The sequence below is a fragment of the Leiobunum rupestre genome, chromosome 5 (genome assembly GCF_980474605.1).
Source record: "Leiobunum rupestre chromosome 5, qqLeiRupe1.1.hap1, whole genome shotgun sequence".
Taxonomy (NCBI): Eukaryota; Metazoa; Arthropoda; class Arachnida; order Opiliones; family Sclerosomatidae; genus Leiobunum; species Leiobunum rupestre.
Genome location: NC_143388.1, coordinates 5,519,517 through 5,544,128, shown reverse-complemented (window position 1 = coordinate 5,544,128; position 24,612 = coordinate 5,519,517). Strand labels below are relative to the sequence as shown.

General features: G+C 35.2%; 1 long non-coding RNA gene across 1 annotated transcript; it reads left to right on the top strand.

Moving 5' to 3' along the window:
• Positions 1 to 212: 212 nt before the first annotated feature.
• Positions 213 to 24,078, top strand: LOC149943395 (uncharacterized). The gene is made up of 2 exons (XR_016481054.1): positions 213 to 522; positions 23,842 to 24,078. It is a non-coding gene; the product is annotated as an uncharacterized LOC149943395 (long non-coding RNA).
• The last annotated feature ends 534 nt before the right edge of the window (positions 24,079 to 24,612 follow it).

Here is a 24,612-nt window from a genome sequence, read left to right as displayed (position 1 = left end):
GATTAATTATTAAGATCGGTGTATTGTGATTAATAAACTTATCTAACAAATAAAGTTGTGATAAATAAGTAATCGGGTATACATAATCTTTAAGAGTGTTTACCATGTGGTATTTTTCACTCTACGTTTTATTATATGTGGAAGATATATATCTATCAAATGCGTAGGAGGGTGGTGGGGAGAGAACTTGCAAACTTCACGCAAGAGGAGTAGTTCCGAGTTTTCACCCAGTGCCACAAACTGGGATCGAACCCGGCTCTTGCTGCGAGGCGAAAGTGCTAACCACTGCGCCACCACATTTTTGACGCATGGGCTGTTCGTACTGTTGTATTAAGGGGCTATTTTGTTTCACGGAAAATGAAGACAGGATAGTTTCATAAAATGAACGGAAGTACGGAACCAAATATTTTCTTTAAATGTAAACATCAGCGACTCGCCATCAATTTAAGCATCACCAGAATTGGAATAGGAGAAGTTACTACAGAGCCTGAAATTCTGGAAATACCTTACAAAAGCGTGGGGGTAAGTTTTTTCTCGTTGAAAATTCCACCCTCTCAAAAGGAGAGAAGGTTCTCGAGGGACGCTGGGTAACGATACCGCCATCTAAAGTGAGCTAGCGAAATGGAAGTATCGTCTGCTATTTCGTACGTTTTACAAGGCTTAGATATTAAGGGTGGTACTGGGATGACACCTATTTACCTAAGTAATTATTATATTTAAATTTGTTCAGTCAAGAACGGCGTTATTCAAAACATATGCTTCAATATTCTATACATTTTTTATTTATCTTTAATGCCAAAATTCCTAAATACAAATTTTCCTTCTTCATAATTTAATTCTTCGTGATAATTAGAATTGATGATCTTTGAAATATCACAAACTAATGTCCCAACTACCACTGATTCTGTGAGTGTGGGCCATAGCCGGCTATGGGTGGATATACTCTTCGTTTTGATGTCAAAATTGGTAGATTTGTTTTTGAATCGTTTTTCTCTTTAATTTCCGGCTTAAGAAACCGATTTAAAACTTGGCGAAGGCTTAGTATTCTTTGGTTATTATTTGCCAATTTTTTATCGAAATTACATGCTACAGACTTATTTTTCGTTTAAGATTTGCGAATTAAATAATAGTTATCAGGGCCGTAGTAAGGGGGGGGGCGAAAGGGGCGACGGCCACGAGCGCATCAAGCGGATGGGTGGCGATCATAGGATTTTTAATGATGTTGTAGGCGCTAAGAACCCAACAATGCAGAACTTGCAAAAGCAATTCAATTTCTTTGATCTTTCAATTTTTTGTATCGCACGGGACTATAATGACTCGACTCACTCGAGTACTAAAGTACACGGTTCTTGAAAAATAGCTGTTGTTCAGAACCTTTTTCTTGTACGTTGTGAACCCGGTTGTATTCAAATAATTAAACAAATTATTCTATTCCCTTTGGGCGGGAACTTGGGCTAATTTCCTGATTCAATTGTGCGGAATCTTGAAAGGTTATCTGGCAACTCTGATATTGGATAAGTTGAAGTCTGCTAAGGCCTAGGGAAATAATTGAATGAATAAAAATTATATGTAATCCATTCTCTTAATTTTATTAAAATCGGGGAAGACTGGCTAGCGTATCCAGAATGTTATTGGAAGGGGGCGCAAATTTTGGTTCTTGCCCTAGGTGCAAAATTGTCTTACTGCGGCCCTGATAGCTATATTGAGTTGATGCCATTGAGTTGGGAATATTAATCTAGAGATCCAATCAAATCGGCTCCCCGCGAAATAGGTTTTTGAAAATTACGAATGTGTCGTCTCCTCTAAAATGACGAGAGAACGTTATCATATGACCCGTGGCGCCATCCATTATATTTGAAAAAAAAACATTTGCCGGAAAACGCGTCTTATTTGAACGAACCATTGAGAGATAGACGGCGCCACGGGTAGAATGATAAAGTTTTCTCGTCATTTGGGAGCAGACGGCAGTATTCTTATTTTTAAAAACTTGTTTTGCGAAATACTGAAATCCGACGTTTTGATTGGACCTCTAGATTAATATTCCCAACTCAATGGTTGATGCATCTGTCTCACTTTCTAAGCTGCTAATACCTATTACAGATCGCAAAGACGTTTCAGCGGTTATATCGGCTGTCATTTTCCAGTGTTTCGATAAATTTCCACCAGGTACCGATATCGGTCTTACTCCCGTGATAGGGGGGCCAAAATTGTCATCCCGCCGAGTCTTCCCCATCTCTATCTCTCTCTCTCTCTCTCTCTCTAGTAAGTCGAATGCGCCCACAGTGGGCTCTATGGCTCTATGATAACTTCCCCTAAACTAATTCTGGCATCACCCATAACCAAAAGTTCTAAAAAATAACACGCTCAAAAGAAGATAAAATATTTAACGGTCCTGCCAAACATTAGAGAGGAACTGATAGAATTGTCTCCTATAATAAAAATGTCTTACAGGCAACTTTTCGTCGAAACCATAAACCAGAATCCCAATTCCGTTAGATTCCAGAGCAATTTCAAATTTCAAGTTAGCTTCTTTTGCTGGGTACGCTTCCGGACCCAAATTCTGTTCAAGCTGACGTATAAACATATCCAATAGAAGAGCGCTGAAATGAAATGTGGAACAAAATTAATTATCGTTTTTGTCATTTTAACTTAATCGACCAAGACCACTGCCAACTAAATGTTTTTGCGCAAAATCAGACACTGACCTTTGTGGAGAGCATATGGTCAAAGGAGTCTTAAGATGGAGGTATATGTACCCTTTCGGCACCGAGAATTGCGTGTCTTTTTTGTACCATAGCCGAAATAAATTATTTTCTTTTATCTTGAGTGGTACCTTCAAATACAAATTAACGTAATTTAAAAAAATTCAATTTTAAAAATTCAATTTTAAAAATTCAATTTTAAAAAATTCATTTTAAAAAATTCAATTTTAAAAAATTCAATTTTAAAAATAACTTACTTCTGTTACGTACGCTGATTCTATAATTTTTAAATCGAATTTCTTTGCTGGAAATTATTAACGGAGAAAGTTTATGAAAAGATAATATGATAAGTCTTTGATTGAAATACCTATAAAAAGGTTCGGTTCTGGTAAATGAATTTCTGTATTTAAGGGAGGATCTAAAATAATAAACAGCTTTAAATAAAGCTGTTTCTTTTTATGTAAATTTTAAATACAATCGCTTACTTTTCCACAAATAAATCCATTCTTTGGGAATATCTATGGAAAAGAGAAATATTAGTAAACAAGGAATCAAATGTACTAAAATCCTATAATAAGATTTTGAACCTTTGAATTTATTGGTTTTATATCTTTTAAATAAAAGAGAGCTGTTAATGGTTTGGGGAAAATTGAAAACGTTTCTGCCTTCGTATGATAAAATAAAATGGTTGTGGTGCACTGGTGTTAGTTTTAAAACATCGTAAAAATATTATTTTAAGAATATAATCAAACATCAAACTTCTATTCAGTTAAACAAAAATTAAGCGTCAGAAAACCTTAAAAGAATATAACTCTAGCAAAATACAACCACTGGTATTTAATCTTACGTTAATGCGAGTATCTGTATTTATAGGTCGGGCACATAAATGAAAATGAAACAAGGGTCCAATAATTGATATAACGATCTTAAAAGTGGCTTATTTCTGTATCTGAATACTGCCTTATTCTGAAGGCTTCCTACTGCGCGTTGGGCGCTTAAAAGGGGGTATAACTTATTTCGAAATTTGGCGGTAAAACCCCTATCTTGTCGCAAAGAAGAGAGAGGAGTGAAGTATATTTACGTGTAAATCAGCGTGTATGTTAATACTTACTTTCTTGGCTATACGGTACTCGCATCCACTTTTCGGTTTTGTCGCAAGGATTCCCTTTTTCGTAACGATTAGACCAAATAATAATATTGCAATTATCGGGGCGGATTCCGTCCATACAATCTCGGATCAACTTCTCGTCATAGTCCAACATCACTTGACCTCCCTTAACCACATCTTGCAAATCCATGTTTTGCATTTTGCCGCAGAGACTCGATACGTATTCCACAGGGTACTCCTGGTTTCGCATTTGTGTTAAGTAAATATTTCATATAATTAAAGGAGAACTGTCACCAAAACCAAAATTTACGAGGTTTTTTACAGAAAGATAGAAAATATATTAATAATTATGTCCCTGAAATTTTATAGTTATTGGAAAAGTATTTAAAAAGTTACGCTACTTTTTCCGCAACCTACATCAAAAGGCTTCCAAAATTTCAGAAATCGCGGTTGAACCTACGTGCAGCGCCAAAAGAATGAAGCGGCAAAAATTTGAGAAAGGCGTATTAAAAACACGATTAACTACAATCTACCAATATAACTAGGTTAAAAAGTCAAGGAGAATGTCGTAGCAGACGACAGTTCCGATCAAAAAACGATAAAGCCGGGGAAAAAATATTTCGTTCACGAGATGGCGCTGCGGGTAGGTTCAACCAAGCGGGTTTGAGATTATCGAGTCGGGGGGGGGGGGACACGAAATTTGGTTGCTAATAATAAATCAAATACTGGCCATATTAACATGAAATTTTTTGTATAGCCATTTTCGGACGCCCTCAATTTTAGGGTGGTGACAGTTATCCTTTAAGTAAAAATAATACCCAACAAAAACGAAAATATTTAATGAAAAATTGCTACCTCGTCCTTCCATTTAAAATTCATTTGCTCGAGTGATTGGAACTCTTCGAACGTACTCCTCCGGGGGCCAAGCTTTTTAAGCATATCTAAGTACTGAAATACCACCAACAAAATATCTTCGATATGAGAGAAGCCTCCGTCCGTTAACAAGATGGTGATTCCGAACCAAGTATTCAGGGTATTATTTTCCCGGTTATCATCATTGTTCCCAGCAATCACTTTTACGGCCCAGCCCCTGTAAATAGATATATTTCAGTTTTCGCCGTTTTTGCTAATGATAAAAGTCCCAGAATATGAAGTTGCGCCTTAATGCGGTGCACGAGCCAATAATCTTAAATGAATGGTGACATTACCCTTTCCTTAAGTACTCCATTACGCTACCCCGACCCTCGTGACCAAAGAAATATGACAAATATCGTACCGGGTTGCATCTGAAAAAGTCAATCATGGTTAAAATTTCAGAAATAATTAATAAGTGATAAAATTTTGTTATAAGCGAGGGGCAGGTCACTTCCTTGATTAACAACACACCCCTCGAAAGATTGCATCCGATTTAATCGTCATTATTTTGATTTAATTCCATTTAATAACGATTATGTTGATTAAATCACGTTTAATCACGATTTGAATGTTTAAATCGGATTTAATTATGATAAAATGATTAAATCCTGATTGAAGCGATTAAAATGATTAAATCCTGATTGAAACGATAAAAATGATTAAATCCTGATTGAAACGATTAAATCGTGATTAGTATGATTATATCGCGGTTAGAAATTAGAACGAGAATCAAACACAATTGCGATAGAACCATCAATATTAATAATTAATATTAAATTATCGTACTTTAGTTTGGATTTTAATTATAAAATCTCGATTCGACCTATTATTTTGATTAAATCGTGATTAAAATGATTAAATCCTGATAAAAAAGATTAGATCAGGATTATAATGATTAAATCTCGTTTAAATCGTGATTAGATTGATTAAATCGTGATTAAATTTTATAATCTTGATTATGTTTTTTAATCTGACACTGATTTAACCACGATTACCGTGATTTTATCATTTTACTATGATTAAGACGCACCCAAAACGGAAGTGACCTGCCCCTCGGTTATAAGAGACTTTAACGCGTCGATCTTTCATTAGACCACATCTTCAAGGACTCAAAACATCCATAAAGTTTTAAGTACATTTGTAAAAACAAATGTACTTAGATGTACCGATTTCGGTATATCAGTTTCAAATTATTATTATTAATAATATTATTATTAAACCCACGACAAAACTTGTAGAGTGGAAGGTAAGGTTAGCCTTATCTAGTACCTCATATTATTCTGCTACGTCAATTTTACATAAACCTGACAGCAATATACAGGAAAAACTTCAGTTTCAATAATTGAATCAAAGCCTAACATTTCGGAATTTTATATATTCAACAGGTATTCGGATTTGATAACTTTCACCGTTTTTTCCAGTGGATTTTTTTTAATTAAAGAATTCTGTCGACCCGAACTAAATATCAATTTGATTAAAACGTCTTACGAATATAGTATGACGATTGACAAAAAGTCTGAATAATTTTTAAAATTAAATTTAATTACTATTTCAAGTTCTAATTTGCTCATATTTTCTATGTATTGTAATTTTAAAATAACCCATTTTTGCCATTTTTATTCCTCTATTGAAATACATTGTGTGATTTAAATCAATGATTTACAAAAAAATCACTTTATTTTAAATTAGCCAACCCTGATTCCAATCCATTAGTTAAGCTAAAAAACAAGTAAAGTATAACTGTAGTAAATCTAGTGCAGCAATTTTGTTATCTTACTTTACATTTGACCTAATCCGTTGCATTAATAACTAGCGTTATAATTGATTTGTGGATATTCTTGTTTCTTTTAAATACGCGGGCTAATTTGCCGCATTCAATAACAATTAATCTTTAACTCGACCTAAAAAAGTTTTCTTTAAAATAGCATTGTTGGCAGTCCTTTTAGTGCTAGGTAAGAATTTCCAATTATAAAAATAAATTACCTGTATTGTTTAACCAAACTAGGTAGAGACCACTTCAGTTCTATTACCTGGATTTTATTAATTGGTGAAGCTGCGAAGAAAGGACACTATTATTTTTTGTTAAACATTAGAAAGCTTTTTTTTCCACCATCGAGTTCGTCCAGAAGCTTAAAACTAGGTTGTGTATAGTGATATATTTAATTTATCTGGTGAACTTTAGGAAAAGTCTCGCAGATATACGTGTCTAAGTTGTAAATGTACGGAATTAGCACGATGATACCTTTGTACAGTTTATGAAAATCAGGAGTTGCAAAAGGGTTCTCGTGGCCTTCGAATGCGGGTGCTGATATATCTCTATTCAGAAAAAATCTGGTTTAGGATAATTTTAATAGAAACAAAATTCCTAACAATGAAATATAATTGTGAGATTAAATAGCACGCATGTATTTCATTTAAATACATCTTTAGTTTAAGGTACTTTTTATCCAATTTCAATTGATAATCCGTATAAAAATGATGCGTTAAATTTGATTACAAATTATATTAAAAATTGGGCAGATCCAAAATTTTCTTTGGATTAAATTGTTTTTATCAAATACGAATAAAGTTTATTTTCATCTAATGTGATTTGGATAAAATACGAATTTAGATCTAATTTTTGATCTGATAAATTTTTGATATAGTTAGGAATGAAACTAATTCACCATTTTCACTAAATAATTCAGAACGCGATTTTGACACAGGGTTATATAATTATATATTTTTCCGTTCAAAAGACCTTAAAGTGTTGGTTGCACGAAAAGTCGATAGTAATAAAATCGAACGTATGAGGGCTTGTTTTGAAGCCCTGCAAGTTCTCTTTACAAAACTGTCATTGTCGAAAGAAATTTCCAAGCCTAAGTGTATTAACTTTGAGACCGAAACTGACCTTTTTCGCTCCTTAAAATGCAGAAATTTAGCGCCAATTTTATCCTCCGAAGCAAATCGAAGCTGTAGTTTTATTCCTTCAGTAGAATGAAACTGAATTGGAGGGATTCTGTTTACTTGTACAAGTTTTGAAACCCGTCATTTTTAATCATGATTTTAGGCTTATTATCGAAATAAAAAAAAATTATTACGTGCGCGACACGACGTTTTTATGAGCGAGGAACCTTCGTTTTTATATAATTTTTATGCTACGTAGCCTTGTGTATGCATACTTCAATTACTACTGCGTTGGATTTTATTCCTGGGTGTTAAATCAACCGGTTTTTAATAATAGATTTAAGGAAATGTATTACAGACAATTAGCCAATGAAACGCTTCGCATTTTCTGACGTCACGGGTGCCGAAAATAATTTTAGAAGTCTGGAAATTCACCGAAAATCTCGATTTCCTCCATTTTGACTTCTTTATATAATAATTCAAAGATCGCTTAACCGATTTTTATGAAATTTGTTGTACTTGCTATAAAATGTTTGCTCTTTCTAACGAATCATTAATTACAAATAGCTAAAAGTTCGTGAAACCAACACTTTAAACATTTGATTAACTCAATTAGTTTTCATTTTTCATTATTTAATCTGCCTTACCTTTTTACAATTTTGCTGAATATCTCAATAACCCAATCTTGAAGCGTGTCCAAACTATCTAAAAAATTAAATATTTCAATTCACGTGGTTTTTTTTTACCTACGGAAATATAGATACCTTGTGAAATAACGCTTAATGTCATTAAATGAGCTGAGTAATGTTTTTCCCAAAATTCCCTCAGACGGGAATGAACATCCACGCCTTGACTTTCGGGTAATGTTTTTAGTGTGTCCAGATTTCCGATTGCGAAATTTCTCATTGGACTTCCTTCCTTCGCGGTAGAATGTAGAAGAAATATCTTTCTCCAACCATCGTCAGGATAAGCCAGCCGATATTCTAACCAAGTGAGGTAAATCATTTTGCGACAAAACAGATTAAAAAACTGTTAATCTTAATTGTAACTATAATTTTATCCTGGTTGAAATTATTCGCTCCAGAGAATCAAGGATTGTGAATGTCACTTACCGCTCTCAACAGCCTTGAGCTCTCTGTCCATGCTATCCTTCTTCATAAGAGGGGAAACGAAAAACTGAGCAAACATATCCAAAGCTTCTTTCAATTTCTTTCTATTCACTTCAAATTCGTAAACCGTCTGAAAGTGCAATTTTTTTAAATTTCATATTATATTACCGTTTTTAAGAGCAAGATTATTTTTGAACACGAATGATTTTGATATTATGAAAACGTGAGAGCCTTAAAGATCTGATAGCGTGTTCCCCTTACTGAGGCCACACTTTCACAAGAAAACCACTAATATTCTATTGAGATAACTATGGCACACGGATTGGTAAACTTTTATCCATAAATTAGGGTAGTCCTTATTTTATTTGTTTCTTAAATATTGAAGTCTGACCCTCTAAATTAATTGCAATGTATATAAACAAACTTCTTGAGAAATTTGGGTTAAATTGAGCAAAATTTAGAGATAGCTCAATGAGCTTTAAAATTCCCTATATTTTAGCATTAGAAGAAATAATGATTTTTCATTCTTATAAATATTTGCGAGAAAGCTATGGGTTAAGGCTACTTTATCTAAAACTGAAAAATTCAAAGTAGTATAATAATTCGCTAAATTATATAGTTTCAATCTGCCTTGTGTAACTTAGTATTATGCCTCTTTATCTTATATCACTAAATTGGACCCATTATCAAACGTAAACAAGACGTACGACGGTCAGAATACACACAATCCTTCTAATGTGTTAAGTTTGTTTGAGTTATTCACAGCAACCTACAACGCCGGTGACATAACCAATATATATCCACGGCCACACATAATTGTATTAACACCTATTTACTTATTTGTTACTTCTATTCATAATTTGAAAGCATCGAAGATTTTTTTTGCTTCTGATCACACTTATTTTTTGCTTCGTATCACACTTATTTGTTACTTCAGGTCATACGTTGTAAGCATCGCGTATTACTCAAATAAGTGTCACACTTATTTGTTACTTTTGGTCATATTATAACGGCCTCCGATAAGAGTCACACTTAATTGTTACTTCGGGTCATACGTTTTAAGCATAATACTCCGATAAGTGTCACAATTATTTGTTACTTCGGGTCATACGTTGTAAGCATAATACTCCGATAAGTATCACACTAATTTGTTACTTTTGGTCATATTAGAACAGCCTCCGATAAGTGTCACACTTATTAGTTACTTCAGGTCAACGTTGTAAGCATCGCGTATTACTCCGATAAGTGTCACACTTATTTGTTACTTTTGGTCATATTAGAACGGCCTCCAATAAGTGTCACCCTTATTTGATACTTTGGGTCATATTAGAACGGCCTTGGAAAATGCCAGAGAGAAATTCGCGTAAATTCTCTATAACCACACGTATTTCCAATGTTGGAGTTGAATTAAGGAACGTTATGTCGACTTTCAGGCGGAAATATAAAACCACGAACATTGGGGTCCAGTAAATAACACCGAAAACTATACTTAAATTTAATATTTACTGATATAACCGAAGTTGTAGTTCAACTGAATCCTAAGCTATCCAATAATATTTTTTTTAACGTTATCGGACTTAATTTTAAAGAAAATATCTACCACATTAAGTGAAATCACCGAAAATAGTAAATTGGGTAAATGCCCAACTTCTTGGGCTCCGATTTGAAAACTTTATGAAAGGCAATCAATGGTAATGTATGTACATTCGAACGAGATATCATTGACTCTTTTAGCTCTAAACGTTGAAGGGATATGCGCAACACGGCGGCATCGGCGGCAACGGCTACACCCCCAGTAGCACGAATTCATCGGGCCGACGTCGCTGAAAGTGCCTTTCCCGACTCGGTCGGCTTTTATACCGCCTAAGGGTCAAAATGTCACCGTCGGCCGACTGTATGGTTTTGGTCGGCTGAGAGTCGCTACGTCGATGTCGGCCTGGCTTATTACTGGACAGATGGCCCGCCCATTAAAAACCCAGCTTGGGAACCCTTATTTTACGACCAGAAGACTGTATATCAGTCGGCCCGACGGGTTTCTAAGCATACGCCCTCTCCTCATTTAACCTTACGAGCCGACTTGGTCGGCATTTATTCCGCTAAAGGGTCAAAATGTCACCGTCGGCCGACTGTACGGTTTTCGTCGGCTGGGAGTCGGTGTCGGCCTGACGTATTATTGGACAGATGGCCCGCCCATAAAAAAGGAGCTTGGCAACCCTTATTTTACGACCAGAAGACTGTATATCAGTCGGCCCGACGGGTTTCTAAACATATGCCCCCTCTTCAATTAACCTTACGGGCCGACTTGGTCGGCTTTTAGTCCGCCAAAGGGTTCTAACTTCACAGTAGGCCGACTGGATGTTTTAAGTCGGCAGTGAGTCATAACGTCGAGGTCGGCCCGACTTATTACTGAACAGGTGGCCCACCTACAAAACATCCAGTCTATCACCAAATATTTCATGGCAGCATATTAATTGGCCCGATTTCTTTCATTAAAGCCTACCCATAAAACAGTAGTTGACCCCACCAATATGCGTCATACTGATAGTTACTTGTAAATATGTTTCTTAAACCGGTTAGAGGCTTACTATTTTTATGGGTACATAACATTATATTTAACGTTATAATGTTTTAATACATAAAATGTTCAATATTTGTACAATCATGGCACATATTTTAAAGTGGCCGCTTCAGAACTAAAACTTTTAGTTCCTCTATCACCAAATGGTCACCGTATAAAAATATGAAAATAGAGGCTGAATTTTACAGGTAATAACTTTCAATTTAAATATAAAAATAACACATACAGGGTGTCCACTAAAAAACGATCCAGGGCGAATATCTCAGAAACCGTTTTCTCTAGGAATTTAAAAATTTTATGTTACGTAGCACGTGCAGGGGGCCAAAGAGAAATGATAACCTCGATGACCTTGAACCATGTCTTCAAGGTCATCCAAAAACTATCTCGAGAACCGTAAGTGTTAGAAAGTTGGTTCCAATTAGAAAAGTGTTCCCCGCCACGTTTTATGGCTACATAGCGTTGTTCTTCGTCACATTTTAAGTATTAATAACTTTAAATTATAATTTCTAATTGGAATTTTTGATCTAAACCTAATGGTTCTCGAGATAATTTTAGTATGACCTTGAAAACATGGTTCAAGGTCATACAATTTTCCTAATATTAAAATATCCTACCATGATGCGATTGTCTAGCAAATTTCGATAATGTAGCACGACTTGTTTTGGAGTTATTAGCGCTGTCTTGCAATTTTCCCTTTAACGACCTTTGTGATTTTGGTAAAATTTTTCTCGACTTACTATTGGTCGAATCCGATCATGTTCACGCTATGTGGGCATAAAACGTGGCGGGGAACACTTTTCTAATTGAAACCAACTTTCTAACACTTACGGTTCTCGAGATAGTTTTTGGATGACCTTGAAGACACAGTTCAAGGTCATCGAGGTTATCATTCTTCTTTGGCCCCCTGCACGAGCTACGTAACATAAAAATTTTAAATTCCTAGAGAAAACGGTTTCTGAGATATTCGCCCTGGATCGTTTTTAGTGGACACCCTGTATATAACTTCTAAGCCACTTAACTATTGAGGCTGAGAATCTTTGACCATAATTTTTTACACATCTAAAAATTATTTTTAACACACATACTTAAAGAGTTTTTCTTAAAACAAAAAGTTCTATTAAGTCACTATAATTACTGCAGGGTCATTCCAGAACAGATTTTCCCACTTGTTCACCCGACCATCGCCAAATTTCGTGAAAACTTGTACTTAGGGTTATTTTAGCCGTAGAAGTCGATTCTGCAATTTTCAGGAAGATTGATTGAGCGGTTGCTGAGATACAGTGTAGTCACATTTTTGAAAATGACATTGAACCCTACCATTAACCATTTTTTATCTCAGCTTCTACTTAACCCAAAAATTCGAAATAGGGCTCATTTTAAAGGAATTGAAGAGCGCAATGATTGGCGAAGGTGAAAGGTTAAAGGAAGCTTGAGAGAGGCGTTTCTTTGAAAGGTGATTAGTCGAAGTATATTTGAAAGTCGGTTGTGGAAATTGGCGAGGGGTTACTCACTTAGTAAAAATTTGTACACTTGATTACTGATTACTAAAAATTAGTATTGATTCCCTTTGATTTCTACTGATTTCAAAATGATTACCGTGATTTTGGTGATTACGATTATTTGCACCTGAATACGGAATTTTTTCTTCGAATACCGGTAAATCCCAATGATTACCTTTGGATACCGGTGAATACCGCTTTGATTTCCTGATTATTTTGAATACCGGTGAATACCGCTTTGATTTCCTGATTATTTTGAATACCGGTGAATACCGTTTTGATTCTCGATTATTTGAATACCGGTGAATACCGTTTTGATTCCTTTATTATTGGTGACACGTGTCCGCATGTGGTACCACTTTTTGATCCCGCGGCACTTTCGGAAGAAGAGAGAGTAGTCTTTACACTTGACGTTTCCGATCAATGTCGAGAAGAGCGGATATCGAAGAATAGAGAGAGAGGGGTTCGATGGCGCACAATGGGACAAGATGTTAACGCGCGCAAAACACTGTGTAGAGGAGAGCCATTCTAACACATGTTGGGGTAATAAAAACTTTCGCGAACGAGAAAACACCTTTTGTAAAAATAATACACTAATGATAAACATTTGGGCTTGGACACCCGTACGGGGATAGAAAATATAAAGGGGCTTAAAGTAAAATAGCTAATGGATAACGAGAATGCTTTCCGCATGTGTGAAAACGAAAAGATACGATGCTAGGAAATTTTACGAAGAGCGAAATAAAGTGCTGCCAGATGTTTTAAGAAATGAATGGTAACTTTAAGAATATAGGACAATTAAAAATTATTGTAATAAAGTAAGGATTATAAAAATTAAGCGTCGCACATAGCAAACACAATCTGACTTAAAAAAAACTGAGTCGCAGGTTTTTAACAGCCCCTTAATATAACGTCGGGCCGACTGCTAAGAAAAAAATAAATAAAATGTATAGTCGGCATTAAGTCGGCATGAAGCGTGTCATACGACGCGGACCCTTTCCTGACTCAGCGACCCTTATCCGACCTGAAATTGGATTCCGTGTGCTACTGGGGACTGTACATGAGACTAATACACACAAATCCTTAGGATTGTGTGTAAAAAGAAGTTTGAAATTAGTGATATATTAAATTACTTGGAAAGTATCAGTTTTAGTGAAAGTAGCCACAACCCCTAACTTTCTCGCCAAATATGAAAAATCATTATTTCTTCTAATGCTAAAATATAGGGAATTTTCAAGCTCATTGAGCTACCTCTAAATTTTGCTCAATTTAACCCAAATTTCTCAAGAAGTTTGTTTATATATATTGCAATTAATTTAGAGGGTCAGACTTCAATATTTAAGAAACAAATAAAATAAGGACCACCCTACCATAAATACCAAATACTGTATTTTCGAAAAAGAATTATTTGATTAATTTCATTCGTATAAATTAACCGTTTATTCGAAAAAAAGGACTTTGAACTTTTGTTTCTTATCACCTTTCGAAAATCCGAAATTCGCGCAATCAATTTGTCAAACGCTTAATGTGATTTAGTTTATTATTTTTCAGCCGTTAACCACGCAGTTAGCCTTAAAACACGCTAACACAGTGTTGTGTACATATTTCATTGGAAGAAATTATACGCTGAACGTTTTACGGAAAGGGGGAAGACAATTTCAGAATTTTCCCCTTCCGACGGCAGCAATCTTCAAGCGCTTTTGCACGACTCCTGGTTTCTACTCTCCAATGTTTTTGTGGCTCTACATTCTAAAAGACGGAAGACTGTCCTCATGGAGTTTCTAAGCCACCTACGTCTTGATAGCTCGTATCAGCAGCATCATTTTTCGGAATTGAAAGTAACGGTGTATCACTTTGTAATTAGGTCAATATAAATGGTTTTTAGCCCAATAACATTTAATTTATAGTTATTAACCGAGTTATACGACACATTTTAAAAAATGTCCAGTAAATTTGGGACATTTAATATGTTAAAGTTGGCGTTTTTTCTATTTCTGTCCAAAAATATGATTGGTTAACTTATGAATCAGAAATTGTTCATAAAATGATGTTGCTTTTTTTCGAAAACCGAATACAATTTAATATCTTTGAAAAGCTATAACTTATAGTGGCTAATTAAAGAAGCTAAAGCTCTATATCAGTTTTTGAAATAAAACATTTTCGAAAACATATAGGCCATGGTGAATTTATAATGATTTGGAATAAAGATAAATTTTTCGGAAAAACTTAATCAAATAATCTCCAACTTATTTGAACTAAATTTTGATCAGAACAATGAGTGCGAAATTTATCTGTAGAAACGATCAAAAAACCCCTAACACTAGAGATAACGTGTAAAATATTGATTTGACTACAAAATTAAATTGCCGCAACTTTAATTAAATTAATTAAGTTTAACAGCAAAATATAGAGCAGAGTCTCGATGTTTTCTTTCACAAAGTTAATTTTTTTTTCAAACGATAATCTTAAGCTGGAGTTTCAGAAGAGCTTGAAAACTGAAAAAAGCCGGACTAAGAAAATGCATAACAGTACACCAAAAATTCAGCCTGGATGTTATTTCAACTGCTTCTGGAAAACTAGCTTAAAGATCTTAAGCAGATTGCTATTATTTGTCCATTTAAGCCGAGGTAGTAACATAAATATATTTCTAGAAGGGTTCAAATTACTTTTTTATGAGAACCAAACCCAAAAGTATTTGGCTTAAACCTGGTTTAATTTCAATTTCTAATTAAACTTAAATTGAACTTACAGAAGTGCCAATTAGCTTACCTGCACATACCCCATTCTCCATCATCTAAATCTCAAATTTGATTTAAAAAAAAAAATTATCTGTATAAATTAAACCAAAGATAATATTAACCTCGTACCCTAGATTCGAAATAACCGCCTCGCGCGTAGGCAATGGCGCTTACCCACTTCCAGCCGGAACTCCGTAAAAATTTGCCCCATAGTTACCATGGTAACCAACTATAAATAAGACCACGGCCAACTTTGATGAAGCGCGGTTCGCTCAATAGCGCGTCATCAAAGTTGATCGTTATAGGACTATGGCAGCGATCGATGGATGCTGATTTTTCGGAGGTCACGTGCAGAAAGTGGGTAAACGCATCGTTACAAAACCGTCGATCAGAAAGCTCTCAGAATTCAAACTAGGATACGGAGTTCTATATTATCTTTGATTAAACTTAACACAAATTACATTTAGGAAATATTCCTTTTATTTTTTTGATAAAAGCGGGATTGAAATATTTTTGACCAAAACACCTAAGGTTTCCTTTTTAAAAACACTTGTTTTAAACCAGTCAACTTTGATTTCTAGTAATACTGATAATTGTTGGTCTCGTAAGCTCTCAGTTATTTTTAACACGTTCTTGTTCAACTTACAAATTCTCCTCCAGTGTGGGCATTATCAGAACCACCATGCTTCCTTATAAAAGAATCGTAACCGTTTTCGTCCGGATATTTTTCACTTCCCATAAACAACACTAGAGAAGTGAAATGATTATTTTCCGAAATATGGCGTCAGATGGCGTTTTAAAAAAAATATTACTGTGTTCCAGCAAATGAGCCAAACCCTGTAAGCCCTCGGGATCGCTAAAACTTCCAACCCGGACACTCAGTGCAGCTGCAGACTGGAATTTCAAATAATTTAAATTATTCTTAATCACAATTTATGGCCCCTGCAATTTCAATCTTGACTGCGTTTTTCATACAATTATCATAGAAGATTTGTTACGTAAGAAATTTACAATATAATTATACAACCCGTAGCTGATCAGGAAATGTTTTAATTTAGGATCGGAAAAAGTGATTACAAGGGCCTTTTTTGTAAATAATTCCGTTATAACTAAATACGGAATGTAATCCTAATTATAATAACTGTCTTTGAAAGTGACGGACAAATACTGGCCTGTGTCTAGAAATAGGAATCTGATTAAATTTACTAGGTCCGCGTTGACCCACCTGCCTAATTCTGTCGGCTTGTGTGTTATCATAAGTTTATGATACCTCTAAGTAATCAAATGGCTATGCTGCCTAGGGCGAATATGCTTGTCCAAATAGACCTATACTATCTCCGCATTGTGTGTCAACGTAGCCTTAATATAAACCTGAACTGCCGAAGCCAACAATTCTCTAATCCCGTTTGGTGCGAGGCTAGCTTGAACTGCCTCAAAAGAGAGAAATTTCGATATTTCCTTCCCCGGAAAATTCGTTCCCCCCACATAGGAAACAAAACGTTTTTTCTATTGGTTTATTTTTATCACGTGACTCAACTAAAAAGTCATGATTATTGGCTAATTAAAATAGCCGACAGTTTGAACGAGGGAATGGGAGCGATGTTTAAATTTCTCAAGTTGTTTGTAAAATCTAGGAGCAACAAACACAGCACCCCACACAAGGAGAACGCAACCCGTCAGAAGTCGTGCATTTTCTTGTGTACAGTTTTCATTGGTTAGACGCTTTAGCGCCTGCTGCCGTCGGAAGGGGAAAATTCGGAAATTGTCTTCCCCCCGCCCGTAAAACGTTCAGCGTAAAGGCTCGTCCAATGAAATTTGTACACGTTAGCGTGTTTTAAGGTTAGCTGCGTTCTCCTTGTGTTTGTTGCTCCTAGGTAAAATAAACTCAGTGCAATGTTGCAGCTGAAAGAAGGTATTGTATTGAGTGGGAAGCGTTGGGAAAAATAATCCCAAGTCGATTTGAAAGAAAAAACTTTAAAGAAAGGCACTCAAACGCTAACGGTAAAGTTTTTAGAGCCAAGGTTTATAACTGGTAAGTAAATTTTCCGTAAAGATATTAAGAATTTAAAACTTTCTTTAATCTCTCATTTATTAAATGCGGTATTTCATCCATAATTTTGGCTCTCTAATTCTCTTTCAATATAACTTCCTTTCTTGCCCACTAGATGAAGATAAAAGACTGTTCTTACTCCAAAAAATTAACGTAAAGAACCCACTCTACCCTTCCACCCCACTAGTAAAATTAGCCCCTCCCAATATAGTTTCATTCTCGACGGCACAGCAGCGCTGGCTCCGAGATATTTTCATTTTCGCGGGAATCGAAGAGACAAGTTTTGACATCACGTTTGCTAGACAAATATTCCACGTTGATAGAGCTTATTTGACTACTTAGAGGAATCCTAAACTTATGGTGTCATTCATAAAATTGTTCTAGAGCTCTCTAAGTTATTTGTTTTTTAAAATATTAGTGTAATTCAAACATTCACTTTTAAAATTATTCCAGCTTTTGGATATCTGGATTTTTCACAAATGTTGGACAGTATTTCGTCAAAAATCCGATCATCAATTACTGTTTTGATTCGAAAAACCACGGAGTAAAATGGAAATCGCACTATTTTATATTTATTTTTTCAAAACCAAGGTGGCGCTGCAGTTGATCTAAACATGTCAATGGAAAACTGAAAGTGCTTTTAAGTGCTAGTGATAATTTCTAAAGCTAAGTATATCCATGGGGCAAGTAATGATAAATCCAGGACCTTCGCGCGTACTAAATCCGACATCTACTAGAAATAACAAGCAGCTATTTTAGAATGACAAATTCAAGCAGTAATTTCCGGTTTAATGGGCGCCATCTATCGGTGTTTAAAATATTACTATATCTCCAGCCATAGTCCTTCCAGTCACGTGGTTTTAAAATTTTGTTCCGAAAATGACGTATTTCCGCAATAGAAACAGTATTCCGATAGTAGTCACGTGTTAGCACGGCTGTACCCGTTTTGGAGAAAAGTCACGTCCTGGATTTATCATTACTTGGCCCATGGTATATCTAAGTTCCCCTTGTGAAAATGTGAGGTCGTAAATTTTTTTGGTCTTTGGATACTCGAAGTTTAAAAGAAATCATCTAAAATATTTTTAATGCCATACTGTCCCCTCTCAAACAAACTTAATTCATAAATCTAAACGTTCAACCGTTATCTGATTCAACAAATAATCCCACAAACGTTTTTCTCGTTTAGTTCAGTTCCATCATTTCTTCTATCCTCTTTGTCGCCGAGCAAATCACTGGATTTATCCTCGTTTGAACAATCAGAATTTCCGCAATCGGAAATAAGTAAAACTTTTAATCCATTCTTTAACTTTATCGCGCGATATTTTCTCTTATCGTTCTCCGATTTGACGGGCTCTGGCAACCTTTTGAAATCAGTATCCATCTGAAATATTTTTATTATAATCTGTTAAAATCTAATATTATGTTCCAACATAATTAGCACTATTTGTATTAAAGCATTTTAAAACTATTTTGAAGAAATGGCTTAAAGTTAATTTCGTAAGATTTTAGCCGATTTTATTTCAAATTCTTCAAATAATGTAGAATAGATTGAATAACAACTGGTCATTGCAAAGCGTAAACCCAACATGGAGAAAAATTAAAGAAGACAAACCTTTATCTACCAGGACACTTAAAGGCCTAGTTTCACTTTGAATCTGGAAAAAAGGGTTCAGGCGGGTATGTGGCTACCCCTTCTGACCCCTCTATTCATCTCGGACGTACGGTGACCGTCCCGCTCTCGCCAATTATCGGCTTATCTCTCCCGCGCTCTTTCGGGTTAACTGCACTACCAAATTAACTTGTCGCAAAGGATATAGCAATACGTGTACAAATAACATGATAACTTGTTAGCGCAGCCATATGCTGGGCAGGTTAAGATAAACTGTCCTCTTGATCTCCGAAATGCAAAGGATTTAGTCTTGTTAATTTAATAAATCTATTCAAAACCCAAATAAATAACTAATTCCTGCGAAAATAATGTTTGAACAGATGTACTAAAAACGAACATCTAAAAGGCATGCATTGCGCTGAAATCATATAACCAATCCCAATTCTAAGTTCTACATTTATACTGGGTGTTTGAAATTGATCGATACAAGCGTTTTTCGCCAAAACTATGTATTGTAGAAGTACGTTAATTCCAACCAAAGATAATCTAGACTACGTACCCTAGATTGGAAATGCGGCGAGTTTCCTACGGGCTCCCGTCTAACCACGCGGTTCCCTAGTTGCGGGGGGCAATGTAATAGCGAGGGGGTAAAAAGTCTGAAAAATTCAGTTCGGTTCAGTTTTAAATCTCGTAAAAATCGGGACTGGAGGACGAGGCCCGAGGTTTCGACCAAGTTTGATTTGAAGCGTAAATTTTCTTTATTTTACTGATTGGAATTTTATTTTACCAAGGTGTAAACTAAATATGGGAAAATCTTGCCAATTCAAGAGTTGTAATAACTATCACAAATCATCTTTAATTATAAGTTGGGTTAAATTGAAATTGTAGCGAAGTTTATTAATAACGTTGCTGCCTTCAATTGTAAATATGGACAAGTAAGCCTAATGGAATGCTTCATTTGTCATCATTTTTTATTGGATTTGCCTTAATTAGAGATCGGCGTTTGAATAAGAAATTATCCAATTATTTATTTTTATTCATAACCGCAAATTATCCAAAAAATATACGAAAAAATCGATTATTTTGCATGTTAAATCGTTGTTTATTCGTATAAAATGTTCATAAAAAACAGTTAACCAAACGTTTTATGGTTAATCGAAATTTTGCCGGTTAATTTATTCGTTCCGCCGACCTCAAGCCTTAATTTTTTTCTAAGCAAAGCTGTTTAAAAAGAATAAAAATATAGAAAAACATTTGAAAATATGCATTTAAAACTTATTTATACAAAAGGTAAATCAGGAGATTCAATCTCTTCATTGGGCAAATATATTAATTTTGAAGCATTTTTTAAAGTTTACCCCTGAGATTATATTCAAAACAAACAATTTATGACTACATCGATGATAATTAAAATTGTAGTACTAACCATTCGGCTTTTTAGATTTGGGTAGTTCATTTTGACAATAAGCGTTAACCCTTTTTTAGCCCGAGGCCCGAACGAGGACACGAGGTCCATATATCGAAGCAGACGAACCCGCTCAAACTTTTCAGACTAAACTCCCACCCCCACCTCTCCCACTAGGGAATCGCATGAGACAACGCATTTCGCGTACGTTTCTACCCCCTGTTCCAACATAGAAACATTTTTGCCAATTTTCGATTAAACTAAATGGAATAAAAAGCTATTGCCTCCTACGAAAAACTTTTTTTTTAAAAGGAAAAAATAAAGTTACTTAGAAAAACTCAAAACATTTCGGCGGCGGGATCGAAATTTATTGGCGGCGCGCCGAAAAGTAAATCTCTCGGCGGCGGCGGCGGCGGCGATTCGGCACTAGACAAAATATCGGCGACGGCGGCGTTGGATCGGCGGAGCTTGGTTCCCACTAGCACGCGTCATAATGTTATTTATGAGTATCGTATTCTTACGCTCGTTAGTGGAAACCAAGCTTTAATTAAGCATAAAAGTATTTAATAAAAGGTTTTATTTTTAACGATTACATTTTTCAAATGTGTTTGAGTGATGCTGTAATTTTGTTTTTGCTACCTACTAAATATTTACGATTACAATTTTTCAAATGAGTTAGTGTGTTGCTATATACCACTTAACCTAAGCCCGAATTTAACCTAGAAACTTTAAAATGAAAATAAACTGTATCGTTCCAAATAGGTTGATTTGTTAGTCACTACTTAGAAGGTTTTTGAAACGAATATTCTATTTGTTGAACACATTTAACTCTTTTCTCACACGTATAATCAATAATTAAGTAGGGCCATGTAGATATGTAAGGACTGTTTTTCACTGGATCAAAATCACGCCCAGGCAAAATAAAATGATTGGACCTAACTCAGAATTTCTACGTCATCGCCAGCTGCGTGACGTTTTCGCCCCGGTGAAAGCCAGACTTAAAACGTGAAGGTCGAGTTATCTAGTAGACGTTCGCTAAATATTATCGAAAACTAGACGGTAATTTTATAACTTCGGGCACTTAACCTCTGTAAAGACCGCATTTTCAATCGCGTATGTAGGCTTTGTTCCTAACAGTCTTTGGAATTACTTCAGATAGTTATCTCGTTGTTCTGGGACAACGCTGGTGGGGAAGGTAGGGATGATTCATCCTCGCTCGCGTTGAAGGGGACAGGGGTAGGTTTAAAGTTCAAAAGTTCACTGCCTCGCTTCGGTGACTCGGTCGGCCCATCCTTAACATAATTAACTAGGGGGAAATCAAAAGAATTCAATTATTTAATATAGTTATTTTGCTTCCTTTGTTTAGTTTCTAATTTAAGACAATAACAGCAGACGATTTCCTACTTAGAAAGTGACTGACATAAGTAAAAGAGGGGTTTACATTTTAGCCGGCTTTAACCAATTAAAATCTAAAACCACTGCTGCACTGGTCTGGCTTTTTTTTAAACACGGCTTTTTTCGACCCTTGTTTAAACATAAGCCGACAATTTCTAGGCCTTACACCTCGTTATAACGGTCTTCGTAAATACTTCACCAAGCGATGCCGACATGGAATATTTAGGCTTGACTAAAATAAGAGTATACACGCAAGGATCCTAAATGTTAGAAGGATAGGTAGCCCTCCGGCCAGCCCTTGTTTTCAAAACGCCGGCAGCGCCGTCGATATTAAGAGAGCCTCTAAACGTGGGAAATCTTGTTTCGTTTCCCTCAAGGACAAATTTTGGCGGTGCTTCCTCCATGTTTTGTCCTTGACGGAATCTAAAGACGGATTCTCTATCGCGCATGACCCACCGACGCGACGGAGCTGCCATTTTTCGTCCCTCGCCTCATATCCTTCTAACATATAGGATCCTTGATACACGTAAGGCTTACGTGCTAACGTGGTAAATATCAAAACCCAAAATTAAGCGTACGCAGTCACTATAAGCGGTAAATTTTAATAAAATAACTGGAATAGACGCTAAAAGAAATTATTCGCTCCAAAATAAAAACCGTCAAAAGGAAGGGTTTTTAAATTAAAAACGCGTGAATCTCGATGATATCGCCCATTTTTTCGTCGCACGTGTAATTATTTATTCTGATAATAAAATCGAATCACGTGGGCTTAGCAATATTTATCCGCATTTGTCTTAGCCAATAAGATTATCCCTTCCGAGCAAGCACGCGCCAATTTACACAATATAACCGTTGAATTTTTTCAAATCAATTTCTTTTAAGATCTATTCGAAATACCTTTTCTATAATAGAGCGTTCTATAAAATCGTTGTGGTGTGCTTTCCCCCTTTTGAGTTTGGAGGAGGTGAAGGTTTGGCCGGTTTTTCGTATGAGAGAAAAATATTTATCTGGCAAACCCGTTAGAAATTGAGAGCAGTCGATTTTTACGAGTAGCGTAGTTGCTAGCCTAGGCTTCACTAATTTCCGGCTTTCCGCGCCGTTTTTCTCATTTTAAATGATTTTTGTAATAAATATATGATGGCAAATAAGCAAAATACTAGTCCCAAATTAATCCTTGGGTTTAAAAAGAAACTTAGATTATGAAAAAATTCTTAACCCCAAACATACTTCAACACCTCCCACCTACAACTCCTAAAAGGTACGTCTCTAAAATATTAATATAACGACAGGACATAAGCCGAATTCTCTTAAGCCAAAGAATAACAAATGTTGTAAGTCTAGCTGCTGAACTAGCTCTATAGTCTGTATGAAAAGTTTGGCCGGTTTTGGGCCTATAACGCTCTATTTTATAATAACCAGGATAATAATTTTATTATAAAGTTTTATGAAAATATTTAATTCCGGAAGATGAGTTTCAAATACCGAAAAACTGAGTAGTTGGATTTAAATTTAAATTTATTTTAATAGGCTTTTAAAATCGTTATTTAAATAAATTAATTTTTTTAAGTCGACTCCGATATTTTCAATCACGTATTTACCAACTATTCCTTAAATATGCTGTAGATTAAAACAACACTACTTAAAATGACCATTGGAAAATATTTAGACTTACTTCCATTAACACGATTAATTTAAATTTATGAAAAATAAAATATTTCTTATACTCACGGCAGATCGGATGTTAAAGTACTTCTGGGAAATATAATGAATCGAAATATTTTAAACTCGTGGAAAAAAAATGATAAATTTAATTTGATAACGTTTTAATTGTTATTTTTTTTAATCAGATTCGTTGGTACGTGCTTCAAGCGAGGAAACAAATAACAGATTAACAGGTTTCCGATGTATGTGCTGATTCAAAATCATAAAGTCAGTCGTATGCACTCCAACGTGTACGCAACAACGTTCGCACATTTACGAGGACGCCGACAAAATTTCAACCTTAAAAGTGCCTGAACTACATTGCACGTGAAAATCTACTGTAGAGGAGATAACTAGAATACTATAATAAATATTTTAACAATTTTTCCCCAATATATCAGAAACATTTAAATTAAAACTTGTTTTCCAATACAAGTGTTCGATGCATATAATTAATATTAATTTAAATAATTTATTTACGTAATCGTTATTTAAATAATATAAATTTAATTTAATTAAATAATTTATTTTCGGAAAACGTTTTTTATTCAACAAAAATTAAAATTGATATTCAAATTTATTTCATATTGAGATAAATTAGGGCTATTAACGGGGAACGGTCAAGCTTTAACCTATTAGATAGCCCTATAGCCCATTAAAAACTAAAATTTATGGCGAAAACCACATAAAACAATATTGAGTGGTTAATTTTTAATAAAATAAAATAAAGAAATTTCGGGAAATCGAAAAGCGCGCGTCCGCCGCGACACCTGGTGAGAAGTCTGTGAGACAGAAAAACACCGTTAAAGCGCGCGCTGCTGAAGACGCAAAAAAATTGTTCCAGTTATAAGAGACTTAAGCCTAAATTGCGTGATTTTAAAAGTTAGGATAGTTCGCAAATCGCTCATACGGGGTTA